Raw genomic sequence first — 17,823 nt, forward strand, 5'->3', positions numbered from 1 at the left:
CGACGTAGTCGGGGAAGAGTCTCCGGCTGGGCGGCGGTCGGGAGGCCGATGGAGGAGCGTGGAGTTTCACGGGGTTTGGCGGTCTCGGTGTACAAATGGGGGGGGAGGGGGAGGGGGGAGCCAATCTTAGGGACGCGCTTGTCCGAAATGTGGGGTAAGTTACCAGCGTACCCCCACCGGTTTTGACACCGCGATGTGGAGCTTCATTTTCGGCTGAGGGGTAGAAGGGGGATTTCGTGTGTCTGGGCTGCGGGACCGATTTCGGATGAGGAGGGAGTTCTCGCGCGCGTCCAAATTTCGGGATAATAAGGCGCAGCGCGGGTTGAAGAGGTGGGAGTTTCAAAGCAGGTGAGACAAAAGATACTCGAGCTTGAAAATTCCGGGATAACAAGGTGCGGATTCCTTGTTCGACAGAACAAACTTAACGTGTAAAAAAAATTCATACAAGACACAAGAGAGTCATGTCCCCTTTTACTATATTGCTGTAGATGCCATTGAAAAAACTACAAGAAAAATGTAAAAAAAATCGGGAGAACAAGATTACCCTGCACAGTACCAAATCGATTCGCACTTCCCTCAACAACAACAAAAAACAAATCAATTCCCACCAAAGAAAGAGTAATGTCCCTTTTTATATGATTACAAATGCCAGGATCTCGAATTTCAATTTTTGAATCCACGTTATGTTGAAATCGAATATATCGTTAGGTGACCTTATGGTTTATAATTGATGTAGTCGTACATTTTGATCTTCCATCATATATGAACATTTTACTCCACCATGTGAACATATATATTGTCGTCTACCATATGGACTAAATTTGAATCAATTTTCCTTATTTGAATACGATTGTTGTCAAGTTATACAATAATTTAAATATTATCTTGATAACAAAAAACATGCATATAGCAGTAATCATATTTCACTATGAACTACATGTACCATACGCTCTCCAATTCAAATATTTGTGTCCATTTTATGTTGAATTCAAATCATAGTACATTATTGGTCTAGGTAGTGAGATGTTCGGGATAATCTAAACCCTGTTTTCATATGTATAATTTTTGGCTAAATTGGGACAAATTTTGGTATAAGCTTCTTGCAAAACCGGAGATTCTCTCAAGAAGCCTCGTGGTTCCGAGAGGGAACATGTCACCTTTGTGTGCGAAACGATATACGCTGCCTCCCCCCTGATTTTTTTACAGAGGCAACATAGAACTATATGAGTGCCTTGTTAAACTTTGGAATTATTTCGGGTTCATTTGGCCTTTTTATACATTAATTGAGTTTCTGGACTATTAATGTGCATAATCTAAATATGAATTGCATGCACATGCTCTGGTGCACCAAAGTTGGTTGAAAATCACATGTGTGTCCTTGGTTGAATTTTTAGGTCCCATGGAAGAAATGAGAATGAAATTCAAACATCTGGGCGTCATGACTCGACCGAGAACATCAAGAGACTTAGATTTTAAATTCATGTAAATCCAAAACTCGCATGGAAATCATGAAACTTGGCATGGTGTCATGTCATGGCACTAACATGTTGTGGTAAAAAATTGGGCCGATTTGGAAGCTCGTGGTTCTAAGGGGGAACGTGCCACCTTTGAGTGTGAAACGATATACGCTGCCCCCCTTGAGTTTATTAACAAAGGCAAGATAGAACTACATGAGTGCCCTGTTAAATTTTGGAATTATTCCGGGTTCGTTTGTCATTTTTTATACATTAATTGAGTTTCTGGTCATTTAATGTGCATAAGTCAAATTTGAACTACAAGCACATGCTCTTGTGCACCAAAGTTGGTTGAAAATTCACATTTGTGTCCTCGGGTGAATTTCTAGGTCCCATGCAAGAAATGAGAATAAAATTAAAACATCTGGGCATCGTGGCTTGGCCAAGAACATTGAGAAACTTGGTTTTAAAATTCTTGTAAATCCAAAACACGTCTGAAAATCATGAAACTTGGCATGGGTGTCATGTCATGGTACTACCATGCTGTGATAAAAAAATTGGCCGAATAGGAACAGATTTTGGTATAGGCTTCTTGCAAACCGAAGCTTCTCTCAAGAAGGCTCGTGGTTCTGAGAGGGAAAATGCCACCTTTGAGTGCGAAAAGATACATGTTGTCCCCCTTGAGTTTATTTACAAAGGCAACATAGAACTACATGAGTGCCCTGTTAAATTTTGGAATTATTCCGGCTTCGTTTGGCCTTATTTACACATTAATTGAGTTTTTGGTCATTTAATGTGCATAATTCAAATTTGAACTACAAGCACATGCTCCCGTGCACCAAAGTTGGTTGAAAAATCACATTTGTGTCCTCGGGTGAATTTCTAGGCCCCATGCAAAAAATCAGAATAAAATTCAAACATCTGGGCATCGTGGCTCGGTCGAGAACATTGAGAAACATGGTTTTAAAATCATGAAACTTGGCATGGTGTCATGTCATGGTAGTACCATGCCGTGGTGAAAAATTTTGGCCGAATAGGAACAAATTTTGGTATAAGATTCTTGCAAAACGCAGCTTCTCTCAAGAAGGCTCGTGGTTCTGGGAGGGAGCGTGTCACCTTTGTGTGCATAATTCAAAATTGAAATACTAGCACATGTTCCAGTGCACCAAAGTTGGTTGAAAAATCACATGTGTGTCATCGGGTAAATTTCTAGGTTCCATGCAAGAAATGGGAATGAAATTCAAAATTCTGGGCGTCGTGGCTGGGTTGGAAACTTTGAGAAACTTAGTTTTTTAATTCCCGTAAATCCAAAACACGCATGAAAATAATGAAACTTTGCTTGGTGCCATGACATGGCACCAACATGTTGTGGTAATTTTGCAGTCCGATTTGCGAAGGCGCACACATTAACAATCAACAAAGTCATTTCGGAACAAGTGTTGTCGCGTTACAATCGGAAACACAAGTATTATTGAAACCGTGGGCGTTCTACTTACTAGTACCGTTTACATGCCTCCATGTGTCCCCATTTTTTATTAGCTAGGAGGCGCCGTGCAGGGTAGCTATTTGAGTACGAGAGGCGTGCGATCAGACCCATGTGCGTGCTTATCAGGGGGAGAGCCCTTTGACCTCCATTTGCCGTCCACCTCTCTCCCAAGGTCTCCATTAATGGCGCCCAAGCCTCTGTTTAATGGCGTGGCTATGTCTCACTCGACTGAGATTTAAGAGAGAAAAAAGAAAATCTGAAAGCACGGATCTTGATGTAAGATCCGACGGACCTATATAGCATCTACTGCGACTTATAGCAAGACTGATGAATATATAAGGATGATTAATTGTCTTACATAATTAGAAAGATAACTAAAAAGCCACATGCGGCTACGCCCGAAATACACAAGGGCAAAAGAAGAAGGAAGACAAGGATCTAGCTCCCTGATCTCTACTTTCTTGATGCATTGCTGCAGGCCGCGGGAACTAGTCTCCGCAGTGAGCGGCGATGAGCTCTTTCGTGTCCTCAAGACGCTTCTTGAGAACATCGATGAATTCCTCCACCAGCCTTTGGCGCTCGTTGCGGAGCATGTCATTCTCGTCCATAAGTTTCTTGACGATGACATCGGTCCTCTTCAACAAGGCACTGGTCTCCTCCTGCTGGTTTGCACTTCGGACGATCTTCGCCCTCAGCAGGTCGTGCTCGGCCTGGAGCCTCTCATTGCCCTCCCTTAGTTGCCGGATGACGCTGGTAGCCTGTTCCAACGAGGCTTTCATGTCGTCCTGCAACCTCGCCCAGCCAGAGATCTGATCCATCTGGCTATGGACGATCACATGCATGCGCCTGTAACAGTCGTCGCCTGCCCGCGAGAAATTTTCCCAGGCTGTCGCGGCGCGGCGGGACATCTCTGCTGCATTCACGGCGCGGCGGGACATCTCTGCTGCATCGACGGTGCGGCGGGACCTCTGTGCTGCTACTTCCATGCGGCGGGACATGTCGGCTGCTCTTGCAGCGAGGCGGGACATCTCTCGTGCTTCCGCTTCCATGCCCGCCTCTCCCTGGTGGCAATCTCTCGATCCAGAACTCACGCTGGCCATGGCAGACGCAAGGGAAGGATGCTGAATGACTTGTTTGTTTTTGTGGATGAGGAATTGAGGAGGAATGTGCAGTCATCTTGGCATACTAGTATTTCTAACCGAGTACTAATATGCTCCTAAGTGGGAAACCGTTTAGGTTGTGATCGGTATGAACAAGTTTGCAATTCAATATAGCGTGGTACTAATACGCTGCTAAGTGGGAAACCGTTTAGGTTGTGATCAGTGTGAATGCGTGGAGTAATTTGGAATGTGACGAGACACAAGCTCAAAATTTATTGACGGTTCTTGTTTCGAAGTGCGACACTATTCCTGGATGGAGTAGTTCTTTTTCTACTCCCTCCTTTCCGGTTTATAGGGCTTATCTCAAAATTTTAGTTTTTCCATTTTATAAGGTTCAATTTGGTTGTTCCCCATCACATGTTCAGATTCCAAGGTGCATTAAATTATTGCATGCAAGTATTAAGAGAAAATTGACCAATGAATGTACTTTATGCATGCATGCATTGTAATTAATGCATTGATAAACAAATTTTTTGAGAAAAACAAGAGCATTAATTAGGTGCTTTTGCAAACTACAAAAAATATTCCACCACTCACCATCTTGGTTGGTGAGATTTTTGAATTAAGCCCTATAAACTGGAAAGGAGGGAGTACTGCTGTGTACGTGCAATAACTGGCACCGTCGTATACATATCTTATGGTTAATGGGGCGTTCGACAGGAATAGCCGCGTGGCGAGCTCTAGGCTAGTCTTTTTTTCAGACGCATTAAACCTATCTCTCAGGACTTCTCGCACGCACCATCATGCCACCCACAAAAACTTGTACTCTGAGTTTAGTACATTATACATGAAGAGAAGAGGTGCACACACGCACTCGTCCTCTCACAAGCGCGTCTGTTTTTTCTCAAAAAGGAGGATGATGATCCCTGGCCTCTGCATCTGGGAGTCACACACGCATCTGTAGCTACGAATTGTAGTGTTCTCAACCATCCGATTGGCTTTATCATGGATGTACCTATATACTAAAACATGTCTAGATACATCTATATTTTGACAAATGGAAGGCATGTATTGTGGAACAGAGGGAGTGCTTGTCATCAAAATGGATAAAAAGGGACGTATCTAGAACTAAAATACGTCTACATACATCTCCTTTCATCCATTTTGATGACAAGTAGTACTTCTTACCCAAAGGAATTTTATATCCAACAGACACAAAATATCCGTTCGACTGTTGGAAATTACTGATCTGATGTCGAAGTAATTGCTGCATCGCCACCAAAACCCACCATTTCTTAAGCTAAAGTAGACCAAGGTAATCCCTATATTAGCATATTACTAAGATAAACAGAAGGCACTGTAGAAACATTTAGGATGTGAGCTTGTCAATCTGAATGTGGAGGAACACCAGCTTAGCCCCGGCCAGCAGCTTGGGCGGAACTGTGAAGAAGGTCAACTCCTGCACGTCGACGTCGCCGGGATCCTTGCTGCTTGTCACCTCCATTTCCACCTTGACGGCGTCGGTCGTGCCTTTGGGCTCCCCCGGCGGGCCATTGGCCCACAGCTTGGCCACGTAGTGCGGCAGTGGGGACGCCCCTGCTCTGATGCAAACGACCGACACAGCGATAGGCGCGCCGATGTCGAGCACGCCGCCGACCAAGAAAAACACGCGGCCGTCCTCCTCCGCGAACAGCAAGAGCCGTGACTCCAACAGTGGAACTTGCAGCTGGAGCACCTTGCCGTACTAGATCCTGTGCACAGGCATGGGATGTGCGGTGCTGATGTGGTGGTAGAGTGCCAGCGACGGACCTTCGTAGCCACAGACGGGCACTAGGCATTTGCAGGGCACGATCGGACACATGCTCTGGTGATCTGCGAGCTTGTGGTAAGTGACGTAGAGCCCACAGCCTTCGTGCAGGCACTCCACCCTCACCGTCGAAAGGACGGAGTCCACCGCCGTGTTCCGCGCGTCGAAGCCACCGCCGCGCTCGCACTTCTGGCACTGCCGCTGGTTCTTGGGGCGCTCGGCGCGGCAGTCCACGCAGGCCAGGTGCCCTCCCTTGCACTGCATAAATCAATCGAACAACACATCAATCAAGAAACCTGCACCTTGCTCAATAAGCCGAACGGACGAGGTGTATTCGAACCTCATACACTGGAGGCGTCAAGGGGCGGAGGCACAAGGGGCAGTGGAGCACGGTGAGGTCCATCAAGACCTTAGAGAGCTCCATCGTCGGGTCCTGTTCGGTCTGCATGATCTCGCCCTCCTCGTGCACAACCATCTCTCGACTTGGGCCGGGGCATTACAAAGCTTTACCGTCACATATTTTATACTACTTCAAGGTGCATTAAATCAACACATGCAAGTATCAAAAGGAGAGTCACGGCATGCAGGCCTGCGTTGTAATTAATGCATCGGTAAATGCAAATTATTGAAATATATCGAGTGCAGTGCTTTGATGTGTCGCGTCAACTCATACATCAACCAGAAGTTTAATTATCCTCTCCCTCGCGGACTTAACTGCACCTGCCTTTGGCTGTATGATAGGTTGGCCACACACCTGTCGGGCCCACCTGTCATACACGCAAAGGCAGGAGCGTCCCTCCCTCGCCCATGAGCGTGGTGGCTGGTAAGACTAGGAGAAGCTTTCGCTACACGCTCTCCCTCCCGCACGCGGTGGACATGCAGCAGTTCAATCGGTGTCAGATGGCCAGAAGCGTACTGTAGTACTCCTCCAGTGCAGTAGTACTCCATCATTGTTCGACTTCCCGAAGAGGCAAGAGCCGAGCGCAGCCCGGGCGCTCGTGTGGCAGTTTCATATGTAGAGTAGTCTAGGATAGTGTGTACCGTTCCTGTAAGCTTAAAATCATTGGGGTCGGCTCCATGCTATGTGGCCGTCTCGAAGTTTTTTTAAAAAGTTAAAATAGTCTTCTGGCCCTACCTGTCACCCTAGTGATTGTAGTTTGCACGTTCATCTGGTCAAGACAGGAATATATATTTTAATTTGTTTTTTTCGAAAAGGGGGGACTCCCCGGCCTCTGCATCAGAATGATGCATACGGCCACATATATTTTAATTTGTGGTGGGTAAATGTTAGAGGTTGCAGCAAATATATTGTACACTGCGGGTCTTTCAGCCAAGTTTAGAGGCAAGCATGTGGGGCCAGTGCTATGATGTGTCGCATCAACTCGTACAACAAGGAGAAGATTGATTTTACCACTACATGCCTTCTCCCTCGCCCATGCGCGCGGTTGCTCGCAAACAAGGACATGCTTTTGCTTAGTAGTACTTCTACAACAAGCTATATGTCCCGCTCGCGATGGACGGACAAGCAAAAGTGGATTCAACACTGTAGAAGCAGTAGTAGTAACATCATTGTTCGTCTTCTCGAAGAGGCAAAGAGCCAAGCACGAACCGAATGTTGCAGTTGCGAACATTGGAGCACGCATATAGCCAGGCTCTTGCATGAGACAAAATTGCTATGTGAGCCCACTATTGTACTAGTACATACAACTACTTGCTAGTATAGCCCTGTAAACCAAAAAGGAGTATTTGCCCTTCTAGAGATTTCAACAAGTGACTAGACTACACCGAGATGGAGTACATATGGAGCAAAATGAGTGAATTTGCACCGTAAATAAATACGCACTAGTTCTGTCGTTTGCCTCTCCGAGGTGCACAATATTGAGTATACTGACTAGTCTCTTTTTGACACACATTTACGTTTTTTGTGACACGGTACAGACGCAAGCGCTCATATACACGCGCATACACTCAGCCCTATGAACGCACACACGCACGACACTATCATCTTGAAATTTACGAAGTCACCATAGGCACTTCGTCGTAGACGGGTCCATAGGTGCTTGAATGCCAAGGAGGGAGAGGGTAGCGGTTCCCGAGACATTGAACGGTCAATGATGGATCCTCAATTACATGCAGAGGGAATTAATTGGAGAAGCAGAATAGAGCCAGCACGATGTGAATGCAACAGAGTTTGGACTCTCATATGATAAAGGCGCCCCACCACTCCAATCCATCTACTCCCAAGTCTCTGCACAACACTGCTCACTCCAATCCAAGACCAAGTGACCAGAAGCCACAAGCACCTATGGAGGCGATGGACACGAGCGGCAATTGGCTGTGCCAAATCATCCAAGGCGCCAGCCTTTTGCCCCGCACCGCGCAGCGTTTCCCGACGGTGCTGGCGACCGCCGGCATCGTAGCCCTCGCCGACGGCGGCTTCACCTCTTGCATGGATGACATGATGGTCAACTCCATCCGCAAGTTCACCGCCGTCAAGAAGCGCGCGGACGACCTTTCCGTACGGCTCCAGCCTGTGCGCCCAGGCTCCTCATTGCCTGCCACCCTCATCGGCCTCCATGGTGACGAACTCTTTCAAGCCCTGGTGGCCCTGCAGGTGCCGGAGGTCGCGACGAAGAATGTGCACCTCGAGGCCGCGCTCGCCGTGCAGCGCCTCGCCATGCAAGAAACCGTCGACCTGCACATCCACGTCTACGAGGAAATCGTCTACATAGGCCACTACAAGGCAAGTGAGGACAGAAAGACGTTGGCCTTCTTCTAGCGGCTGGAATTTTTGGACGCCATTGTTCAGAAGCACGTCGACCTGGCCACAAAAGCCGCTGCTACTTAGGCGTCGTTCGGTGGGCCGGCGCCCTGAGTCGAGGAGGTGGACGTCATCGATGGATGCATCTCTTCTTCTTGCCTCCTGTAACCAGCACTGCATCGCCTCATGGCCTTAATGTTTTATTAGTATAGTACTCCCTCCGTTCCCAAATATAAGTCTTTCTAAAGATTCCAGCAAGTGACTACTACATATGGAGCAAAATGAGTGAATCTACAATCTAAACTATGTCGACATACATCTGTATGCTGTATTCCATTTGAAATAGTATCTAAAAAGGCTTATATTTAGGAACGGAGGGAGTATATGGCATTTTTATTTCAGTCGTAACGTTTTCACTGTGAGGTGGGGCCGCAGTTGAGCAAACCCACCCCGCCCACCGGGCGTCGGCCGAGTTTAGAATTAGAAGAGAGAAACGAGGGAGGAGAGCTAGCTGTAGCACGGATGCTGTTGTCAGATGGGACTCGTGTATATAGAACAGGAGTACTGAGAACTCGTGCCTCTTTTTTTGAGGGAAAAATTAGTCATATGTCTAGTACCACTAGTTGGGTGCGTGCGACCTATAGCTATCATCACTTTAGGTCTCCTTTTCAAACTGCAGCTATGCTTCACAGTACATATTTTTCACACATTTATCCTCCTATATGTACTCCTAGGCTATTTCCACGTGCTTCCATTCGCCGACATGTGGGACATAGAGCATCTGGGTCGTAGTGCATGCACGACTCGGAGCATATGCCAGGGTACTTTACATTTCAGACCTCACGAATTACATGCAAACCCCCCGCAGAAGAATAAATAAATGAATGAATTACTACATGAAACCGGATTATTTTCGTAGAAAGCGGAGCACGTTCATTAAATTTTGGACATAACACATTTATCAAAAATGTCCGGACCTAAACCAGTCTAAGGGCCTCTTTGATTTTTCCCGCAAAAAAAGGGCCTCTTTGATTCGCAGGATAATGAAAACACAGGAATGGGGAAAGTATGATGGCGATGAACCGAGACGAGGAGAACTCTAACTCAGTTAGAGGTTAGAGTTAGATTCTAACCCTGAACTAACTCTAAGGCTCTGTTTGGATCCATGGGTTAGAGTTAGTTTGGGTTAGTTTGGACTCAACTAACCCAAAAAGATCCAAACAGGAGGGTTAGTTTGGTTAGATGCATCTATCCCATCCAAAAAAACTAACCCATCCAAGAGGTGCTTATTTGGGTTAGTTCTTCTCAGGACCACTAAAAACACTTTTTTCTCTCGCTCTCCCTGCAGCAGATCCCTCCCCACTTCCTCGAAGCTTCTCGTCCTCTCCCTCCCTCCCTCTCGCACTGCCCGTGAAGGTGCCTCGCCGTATCTGTGCTCCATCTAACCCTGCCATCCAAACACCTCTTTACTTAGAGTTAGTTCAGGGTTAGAATCTACTCTAACCTCTAACTGAGTTAGAGTATCCAAACAGGGCCTAAACCAAAGAGGTGTATGGATGGCAGGGTTAGATTGACAATAAAGGCTCTTTCTCAATCATTTGACTACTTTGGACCCTATTTCCTGCTGGATTTGGTGTGGCCGGCTCTTCTGTGGCCTCCTCCCGCTAACAATTGACATAAACGAACCATATTTACAAATCAATCATGCAAAACATGATAATTTTTACTTTGTCCATACAAATGAGATATCCCACTTAAACATACAAGTCGTCAATCAAGCTTCACAAAAAAAACACTTCATGAAACAAAGCATGAGCTAACTCATCACGGAAGTCATTCACGATAGGGAGGGAGCCCGGAGCGCGAAGGAGGAGCTCGCCATCATCGCTCTAGAGAAAGGCTCTGTAGAGCCCAAGCCCCGGGAACCCCTCCGACGCTGGCCCTTGCAAGTTGAGGTCGACACCGGCATGGGTAGCAGGGCCGCTTGCCGCCAACTGGGAACTTAATCTTTGGTCCTCTAGAAATAATGCAAGCCTGTAATTAAAATACCTAGAAAGGTGAACTAGATCTTTGGGCCTCTAGAAATAATGCAAACCTGAAACTAAAATACCTAGAAAGGTGAACTGAATATTTGGGCCTCTAGAAATAATGCAAGCCTGAAATTGAAATACCTAGAAAGGTGAACTGAATCTTTGGGCCTCTAGAAAGATTTATTACCTCCTCAAGCAGCATCAAACAATTCCATGCATGAACCACAAATCTATACCAAGTTTTATCAGGATCTACTTTTCCAAATCAGAATTAGCGCTAGAGCGAGCAAGATCAATGATATGGCCGTGAGACAGAGAAGGAACGAACAAACTCACCCCTCTCACGACCTCCCTGGTAGATGTGCCGCCGACGTGCACGACAGAGGGAGAAAAATGACTGGTGAAGGGGGAGCGGGACGACCTTCGAAGGCCGGAGGGAGAGGGAGGCCGGAGTAGGGCAACGAAGGCCGGAAGGAGAGGGCGGCCGGAGGAGAGAGAGGGCGATGTTGGGGAACGTTGCAGAAAATAAATTTTTTCCTACGGTTTCACCAAGATCCATCTATGAGTTCATCTAAGCAACGAGTCATGGGAGAGAGATAGCATCTACATACCACTTGTAGATCGCGTGCGGAAGCGTTCAAGGGAACGGTGATGATGGAGTCGTACTCGCCGTGATTCAAATCACCGATGACCAAGTGCTGAACGGACAGCACCTCCGTGTTCAACACACGTACGGTACGGACGACGTCTTCTCCTTCTTGATCCAGCAAGGGGGAAGGATAGGTTGAGGAAGAAGGCTCCAGCAGCAGCACGACGGCGTGATGATGGTGGAGAGGCAGTACTCCGACAGGGCTTTGCCAAGCGCTCAACGAAGGAGGAGAGGTGTTGGGGAGGGGAGGGGCTACGCCTTGGATCAGGTGTTCAGCCCTCCCCTCGCCCCTCTATTTATAGGGGAAGGGGGAGGGGGCCGGCCCCCTCTAGATGAGATCTAGAGGGGGGGCGGCAGCCAGGGAGGGGGCTTGCCCCCCAAGCAAAGGGGGTGCGCCCCCTTTAGGGTTCCCCCTCCAACCCTAGGCGCATGGGCCCAAGGGGGGGGGCGCCCAGCCCTCCAGGGGCTGGTTACCTGCCCCATGCGGCCCATGAGGCCCTCCGAGAGGGGTGGCCCCTCCCGGTGGACCCCCGGAACCCTTCCGGTGGCCCCGGTACAATACCGATATGCCCCCGAAACTTTCCGGTGTCCGCATGACAACTTCCCATATATAAATCTTTACCTCCGGACCATTCCGGAACTCCTCGTGACGTCCGGGATCTCATCCGGGACTCCGAACAACATTCGGTAATCACATACAAGTCTTCCTAATAACCCTAGCATCACCGAACCTTAAGTGTGTAGACCCTACGGGTTCGGGAGACACGCATACATGACCGAGACGGCTCTCCGGTCAATAACCAACAGCGGGATCTGGATACCCATGTTGGCTCCCACATGCTCCTCGATGATGTCATCGGATGAACCACGATGTCGAGGATTCAATCAACCCCGTATGCAATTCCCTTTATCAGACGGTATGTTACTTGCCCGAGACTCGATCGTCGGTATCCCAATACCTCGTTCAGTCTCGTTATCGGCAAGTTACTTTACTCGTACCGTAATGCATGATCCTGTGACTAGACACTTGGTCACCTTGAGCTCATTATGATGATGCACTACCGAGTGGGCCCAGTGATACCTCTCCGTCATACGGAGTGACAAATCCCAGTCTCGATCCGTGTCAACCCAACTGACACTTTCGGAGATACCTGTAGTGCACCTTTATAGTCACCCAGTTACGTTGTGACGTTTGGTACACCCAAAGCACTCCTACGGTATCCGGGAGTTACACGATCTCATGGTCTAAGGAAGAGATACTTGACATTGGAAAAGCTCTAGCAAAATGAACTACACGATCTTGTGCTATGCTTAGGAATGGGTCTTGTCCATCACATCATTCTCCTAATGATGTGATCCCGTTGTCAACGACATCTAATGTCCATAGTCAGGAAACCATAACTATCTGTTGACCAACGAGCTAGTCAACTAGAGGCTTACTAGGGACGTATTGTGGTCAATGTATTCACACATGTATTACGATTTCCGGATAATACAATTATAGCATGAATAAAAGACAATTATCATGAACAAGGAAATATAATAATAATGCTTTTATTATTGCCTCTAGGGCATATTTCCAACAGTCTCCCACTTGCACTAGAGTCAATAATCTAGTTACATTGTGATGAACCAAACACCCATAGAGTTCTGGTGTTGATCATGTTTTGCTCGCGAGAGAGGTTTAGTCAACGGATCTGCGACATTCAGATCCATATGTACTTTGCAAATATCTATGTCTCCATCTTGAACATTTTCACGGATGGAGTTGAAGCGACGCTTGATGTGCCTAGTCTTCTTGTGAAATCTGGGCTCCTTGGCAAGGGCAATAGCTCCAGTGTTGTCACAGAAGAGTTTGATCGGCCCCGACGCATTGGGTATGACTCCTAGGTCGGTGATGAACTCCTTCACCCAAATTGCTTCATGCGCTGCCTCCGAGGCTGCCATGTACTCCGCTTCACATGTAGATCCCGCCACGACGCTCTGCTTGCAGCTGCACCAGCTTACTACTCCACCATTCAACATATACACGTATCCGGTTTGTGACTTAGAGTCATCTAGATTTGTGTCGAAGCTAGCGTCGACGTAACCCTTTACGATGAGCTCTTCGTCACCTCCATAAACGAGAAACATGTCCTTTGTCCTTTTCAGGTACTTCAGGATATTCTTGACTGCTGTCCAGTGTTCCTTGCCGGGATTACTTTGGTACCTTCCTACCAAACTTACGGCAAGGTTTACATCAGGTATGGTACACAGCATGTCATACATAATAGATCCTATGGCTGAGGCATAGGGGATGACGCTCATCTCTTCTTTATCTTTTGCCGTGGTCGGGCATTGAGCCGAGCTCAATCTCACACCTTGCAGTACAGGTAAGAACCCTTTCTTGGATTGATCGATTTTGAACTTCTTCAAAATCTTATCAAGGTATGTGCTTTGTGAAAGACCTATGAGGCATCTCGATCTATCCCTATAGATCTTGATGCCTAATATATATGCAGCTTCTCCAAGGTCCTTCATTGAAAAACACTTATTCAAGTAGGCTTTTATGTTGTCCAAGAATTCTATATCATTTCCCATCAAAAGTATGTCATCTACATATAATATGAGAAATGCTACAGAGCTCCCACTCACTTTCTTGTAAATGCAGGCTTCTCCATAAGTCTGCATAAACCCAAACGCTTTGATCATCTCATCAAAGCGAACGTTCCAACTCCGAGATGCTTGCACCAGCCCATAAATGGATCACTGGAGCTTGCACACTTCGTTAGCATTCTTAGGATCGACAAAACCCTTCGGCTGCATCATATACAGTTCTTCCTTAAGATGCCCGTTAAGGAATGCTGTTTTGACGTCCATCCGCCATATCTCATAATCATAGTATGCGGCAATTGCTAACATGATTCGGACGGACTTAAGCTTCGGTACGGGAGAGAAAGTCTCATCGTAGTCAATCCCTTGAACTTGCAGATAACCCTTGGCGACAAGTCGAGCTTTATAGATGGTGACATTACCATTCGCGCCCGTCTTCTTCTTAAAGATCCATTTGTTTTCTATCGCTCGCTGATCATCGGGCAAGTCAGTCAAAGTCCATACTTTGTTTTCATACATGGATTCTATCTCGGATTTCATGGCTTCTAGCCATTTGTTGGAATCTAGGCCCGCCATCGCTTCTTCATAGTTTGAAGGTTCACCGTTGTCTAACAACATGATTTCCAGGACAGGGTTGCCATACCACTCTGGTGTGGAACGTGTCCTTGTGGACCTACGAAGTTCAGTAGCAACTTGATCAGAAGTACCTTGATCATCATCATTAATTTCCTCTCCAGTTGGTGTAGGCACCACAGGAACGTTTTCCTGAGCTGCAGTACTTTCCGGTTCAAGAGGTAGTACTTCATCGAGTTCTACTTTCCTCCCACTTACTCCTTTCGAGACAAACTCTTTTTCCAGAAAGGATCCGTTCTTGGCAACAAAGGTCTTGCCCTCGGATCTTAAGTAGAAGGTATACCCAATGGTTTCCTTAGGGTATTCTATGAAGACGCATTTTTCTGACTTGGGTTCGAGCTTTTCAGGTTGAAGTTTCTTGACATAAGCATCGCATCCCCAAACTTTTAGAAACGACATCTTAGGTTTCTTCCCAAACTATAATTCATACGGTGTCGTCTCAACGGATTTAGACGGTGCCCTATTTAAAGTGAATGTAGCTGCCTCTAGAGCGTATCCCCAAAATGATAGCGGTAAATCGGTAAGAGACATCATAGATCGCACCATATCCAATAGAGTGCGATTACGATGTTCGGACACACCCTTACGCTGAGGTGTTCCAGGTGGCATCAGTTGTGAAACAATTCCATATTTTCTTAAGTGTGTACCAAATTCGTGACTTAAATATTCTCCTCCACGATCCGATCGTAAGAATTTTATCTTTCGGTCACGTTGATTCTCTACTTCATTCTAAAATTCCTTGAACTTTTCAAAGGTCTCTGACTTGTGTTTCATCAAGTAGACATACCCATATCTACTCAAGTCATCAGTGAGAGTGAGAACATAACGATATCCTCCGCGAGCCTCAACGCTCATTGGACCGCACACATCGGTATGTGTGATTTCCAACAAGTTGGTTGCTCGCTCCATTGTTCCGGAGAACGGAGTCTTGGTCATTTTACCCATGAGGCATGGTTTGCATGTGTCAAATGATTCATAATTGAGAGACTCTAAAAGTCCATCAGCATGGAGCTTCTTCATGCGCTTGACACCAATGTGACCAAGGCGGCAGTGCCACAAGTATGTGGGACTATCGTTATCAACTTTACATCTTTTGGTATTCGCGCTATGAATATGTGTAACATTACGTTCGAGATTCATTAAGAATAAACCATTGACCATCGGGGCATGACCATAAAACATATCTCTCATATAAATAGAACAACCATTATTCTCGGATTTAAATGAGTAGCATCTCGTATCAAACGAGATCCAGATACAATGTTCATGCTCAAACTTGGCACTAAATAACAATTATTGAGGTTTAAAACTAATCCCATAGGTAAATGTAGAGGTAGAGTGCCGACGGCGATCACAACGACCTTGGAACCATTCCCAACGCGCATCGTCACCTCGTCCTTCGCCAGTCTCCGCTTATTCCGCAGCTCCTGTTGTGAGTTACAAATGTGAGCAACGGCACCGGTATCAAATACCCACTACGAGTACTGGTAAGGTACACATCAATTACATGTATATCAAATATACCTTTAGTGTTGCCGGCCTTCTTGTCCGCTAAGTATTTGGGGCAGTTCCGCTTCCAGTGTCCCTTCCCCTTGCAATAAAAGCACTCAGTCTCAGACTTGGGTCCATTCTATGACTTCTTCCCGGCAACTGGCTTACCGGGCGCGGCAACATCTTTGCCGTCCTTCTTGAAGTTCTTCTTACCCTTGCCCTTCCTGAACTTAGTGGACTTATTGACCATCAACACTTGATGTTCTTTCTTGATTTCAACCTCTGCTGACTTCAGCATTGAGAATACTTCAGGAATGGTCTTCACCATCCCCTGCATACTGTAGTTCAACACAAAGCTCTTGTAGCTCGGTGGGAGCGACTGAAGGATTCTTTCAATGACAGCCTCTTCCGGGAGGTTGATCTCCAACTGGGACAGGCGGTTGTGCAACCCAGACATTTTGAGTATGTGCTCACTGACAGAACTGTTTTCCTCCATATTACAACTATAGAACTTGTCGGAGACTTCATATCTCTCGACCTGGGCATGAGCTTGGAAAACCATTTTCAGCTCCTCGAACATCTCATATGCTCCGTGCTTCTCAAAACGCTTTTGGAGCCCCGGTTCCAAGCTGTAAAGCATGCCGCACTGAACGAGGGAGTAATCTTTAGCACGTGATTGCCAAGTGTTCATAACGTCTTGGTTCTCTGGGATGGGTGCTTCACCTAGCGGTGCATCTAGGACATAATCTTTCTTGGCTGCTATGAGGATGATCCTCAGGTTCCGGACCCAGTCCGAATAGTTGCTGCCATCATCTTTCAGCTTGGTTTTCTCTAGGAACGCGTTGAAGTTCATGTTGACATGAGCGTTGGCCATTTGATCTACAAGACATATTTTGCAAAAATTTTAGACTAAGTTCATGATAATTAAGTTCATCTAATCAAATTATTTAATTAACTCCCACTTAGATTAGACATCCCTCTAGTCATCTAAGTGTTACACGATCCGAGTCGACTAGGCCGTGTCCGATCATCACGTGAGACGGAGTAGTCATCCTCGGTGAACATCTCCATGTTGATCGTATCTTCTATACGACTCATGTTCGACCTTTCGGTCTTTGTGTTCCGAGGCCATGTCTGTACATGCTAGGCTCGTCAAGTTAACCCTAAGTGTTCTGCATGTGTAAATCTGTCTTACACCCGTTGTATGTGAACGTAAGGATCTCTCACACCCGATCATCACGTGGTGCTTCGAAACGACGAACTTTAGCAACGGTGCACAGTTAGGGGGAACACTTTCTTGAAATTATTATAGGGGATCATCTTATTTACTACCGCCGTTCTAAGTAAACAAGATGCATACAACATAATAAACATCACATGCAATTATATAGTAGTGACATCATATTGCCAATATCATATAGCACCTTCGATCTCCATCTTCGGGGCTCCATGATCATCTTCGCCGCCGGCATGACACCATGATCTCCATCATCATGATCTTCATCATTGTGTCTTCATGAAGTTGTCACGCCAACGACTACTTCTACTTCTATGGCTAACGCATTTAGCAATAAAGTAAAGTAATTTACATGGCGTTCTTCAATGACATGCAGGTCATACAAAAAAATAAAGACAACTCCTATGGCTCTTGCCGGTTGTCATACTCATCGACATGAAAGTCGCGATTCCTATTACAAGAACATGATCTCATACATCACAATATACCATTCAGCATTCATCACAACTTCTGGCCATATCACATCACATGACAATTGCTGCAAAAACAAGTTAGACGTCCTCTAATTGTTGTTGCATCTTTT

General features: G+C 46.3%; 1 pseudogene; it reads right to left on the reverse strand.

Moving 5' to 3' along the window:
• Positions 1 to 5,409: 5,409 nt before the first annotated feature.
• On the reverse strand, positions 5,410 to 10,137 carry LOC119282785 (annotated as a pseudogene).
• Between the last annotated feature and the right edge of the window lie 7,686 nt (positions 10,138 to 17,823).

Source organism: Triticum dicoccoides, chromosome 3B (assembly GCF_002162155.2).
Source record: "Triticum dicoccoides isolate Atlit2015 ecotype Zavitan chromosome 3B, WEW_v2.0, whole genome shotgun sequence".
Classification (NCBI taxonomy): domain Eukaryota; kingdom Viridiplantae; phylum Streptophyta; class Magnoliopsida; order Poales; family Poaceae; genus Triticum; species Triticum dicoccoides.